Source organism: Molossus molossus, unplaced genomic scaffold, assembly GCF_014108415.1.
Source record: "Molossus molossus isolate mMolMol1 unplaced genomic scaffold, mMolMol1.p scaffold_m16_p_17, whole genome shotgun sequence".
Classification (NCBI taxonomy): Eukaryota; Metazoa; Chordata; class Mammalia; order Chiroptera; family Molossidae; genus Molossus; species Molossus molossus.
In genome coordinates, this window is record NW_023425352.1 from 11,076,589 (window position 1) to 11,079,880 (window position 3,292).

Sequence of the window (3,292 nt, forward strand, 5' to 3'; positions counted from 1 at the left end):
CTTGAATTCATTTAAACGGTATTGTTAATTTTTATAAATGGATGTTTTGTGATGTTAAACAAATCTGTTATTCAGAGATACACATTCAAGTGTAAATGGGAGAAACAGCAGTATGTGTGGGATTTGCTTTGAAACACTCCAGCGAGAACAAACAAGGGAACAGGAGCGTGTGTTTGTGTGTGCACTCAGCAAATAGAATTGCCGAAATGTGAACATTGTCAAACAGGCACCTGGGGTTTTTATTTAACCAATTTCCCTGCTGCTGAGAAGATCTGGAAATTTCTACAATAAAAAGTAAAAAAAATAATTCTTAATTTAAAAAAAGAGAGCGAGCTGGAGGGACTTCACAGTGTTGAATTCTGCTGCGGGGTGGAATAACTGAGTACAATCTCCCGTTCGGCTTAGGAACTGGCAGTCACAGGAAAGCTTGGGAGAGCTCTTCTGAGGTCAGGCAGGAGTGGAAGGGAAGTTAGAGTTGACAATGATTTTTTTTCCCAGTGGGAAAGACTTAGACTTGTAAAAATCAGATGTAATGAGAGCTTGAATATACAAAAGAAAGAAAATGTAACTAACAGGATCAGGGGCCCAAGAAAGGAAGAAAGGATGAGAACCAGTGGACAAGCAGGCACTGGCTTGGACAGAAGAAGGATCAGCTGCCTTAGTAGAAAGAAAAAGATAGAGTAGATGCAGATGTAGGTACTTGGTATGTTTGGATCCAAAAGAGGAGAGATTTGCTCTTTTGATGACCTCTGTTTTCTGTATAAAGTAAGGGGAGATTCAGGATAGGAGTTGTATGAAAAAAAAAAAAAAAACCCAGGTAGATTTCAGGACAGTGTTGTTGACCTGTTTATAGTCATGTGTGTCCTCCCTATGATGCTATTTGCCCCAATAGAACTCAACTGTTGGGGTGCTGGTTTAGAGAAAGAGAAACACTGGGTGTGTTCAGGTTGAGGTTTTGCCTGACAGGATGCAAAAGAAAAAAAGAAGACAGGCGGTTTAGGGTGTTGATAGGCATTATTACTGACTACATAATCATGCAACTTAAGCTGGGTATAAAAGGAAATGGGCTGGTGGATTTCAAGAAAGGAGAAGGGTAAGGGATCAGAAGTTGCAATGTCACTTAGTGAACCTGAAGGGAGGCCGTTGTGGTTGGAGAGGGGGACGCTCTGATTAGCAAGTCTGGAGGTGGACATTTTTGGGTGATATGATGAATCAATAGCAATGGGGAGTAGAGGAAGTAAAAGGCTAATTGGATTGTAAGTCACTTTTCAGCATTAATGGCAGTTCATTCAAGAAGCAGAAGCACTTTCTAACAGACCTCTCTTGAACATTTGAAGATCCCAAATACCATGCTAAAATAATACAGGGCACTCGGAGAGAAAAAGAAGCAATTGTTTTTTGTTGTTGTTGTTTTTTGTTGTTTTTGTTTATTTGTTTGTTTGTTTGCATTGTCCTAGGCAACAGTACACACAGATAATAATGTTGACTCCATGAACTTTCAGAATCCCTTTGCCTAGATAGCCCATGCACTATTTGTCATCTTCACAATATTCTCTTTTTTTTTCTTTATTGATTTTAGAGAGAGAGGAATTGAGAGGGAGAGAGAGAGAGAGAAGCATTGATGAGCAAGAACATCGACTGGCCGCCTCCTGCATGCTCCACACTGGGTATTGGGCCCACAACCCAGGCATGTGTCCTGACTGGGAATCGAACCAGCGTCCTCTTGGTGCATGGGTTGATGCTCAACCACTGAGCCACATCGCTGGACCTCACAATATTCTTATAAAGCAGAAAAGGGAACAGATACTCTATATTTTATTAAAGTAGGATTCCCAGAAATTGACTCCCATTTGTCTTTTCAAGCTTAGAAAGAGTTGGCCAAGAGACCTCCTGGGCAAGGAGACTGGCCAGAACTCACAGGGCCCAGTGCCATGTCCTGTTCGTGACTCTTCCTCCTGGCTGCTGAGCCCTTCCCGAAAGGCAGACAGACCAAGCAGGAGCAGAGCTGGCTGAGGGCAGCTGCTCTCACACCAAGGTTCCCCCGCCCCTTCCTGGAGCCAACTCCATAGCCAACTTGCTATGTAATACAGGGGCTGCAACATGGTGGGGCTCAGACCCTCCCACTGGGGGTGCTCATGGCCACCCTGCTCCTGGGCTGGCCTGGGCCTTGGGCTGATGTGCCCATGAGGGAGGGACACCCAGTCAGGTCATGTCAAATGTGTCCCATCTCCTTTCCCACCTTCCACCAATCAGCCTTCTATCGCCGACTTGCACCCACTTTGTTTTCTGCTTTCTGCCACATCTCAAGTTTATGTCCACCCACGGGTGTCTTCTTAAGGTTCAGTCGACAGCGAGGCACCCAGGAGAACCAAGAAACCCTCTGCAGAGTATCTGTCATCATTTCTTTTCAACAATGTTTACAGCACAGTGCTGTGAGCTACGCACGGAGCCCAGTGGCAGAAAACAGAGTAATGAAAACATTCATCTTCCGTTTTCACTGGATAAGGACAACGGAATTAGAAGAAATTGAAGCAAAATAAAAGAAAAAACACAATTGACACATTTAAATATGACAATGTTGTTATTGCAAACACAGAGAGTTGGTCAAGTGCTTTACAAATGAAATGCTGCCTTCAGACTAAATAATTTGTATCCAACGCCCAGGAAGTTGAAAACTTCTTTTGTGTCGGGAGGGTTCTGGAAGGGGCTGATAATCCTCAGGGCCCCTTGCTAACTGATGCACACACTGTAGATAAACTCCAGAATCTCTCTCATCTTATCACACATATCCTCAAGGCCAAGAACTACTAATGGACTCCCATTAGTTTTCATTATTAATAGATAGACATATCAACCCACAGGGTTATTATCTATATATCATGAACCACAGCCACAATTTGTCTTAGCAAGGTTTAACAACATAATAAATACTCGTTAAATCATTTTAGAACAATGATTATTCTTCCTGGAAGTACTCTTCACTCAACCGTAGAGCCTCATGTTGCCCAGGGAGTTCACCCCGCCACAGTGCGGCACCTCCTCGCATTCAGGGGGAGTCCAGCGCAGCTCTGCTTCGTCCTTGACTCCCAGACTCCTATAGTCTCAGTCCTATGCTCTGCCCTAGAATTCAGTCTATTTTGACGGCATATATAAAAGTTTATCGACAAAAGAAAAACATTCTATACAGAAAAAAATAAACAAGTGCACTTTTCTTTCTCACTTACAAAGGTCAAGGTTAGTCCATTACCAACCAAAAGGAGATTATATTTCACACTCCTGTTAAATAAATCCA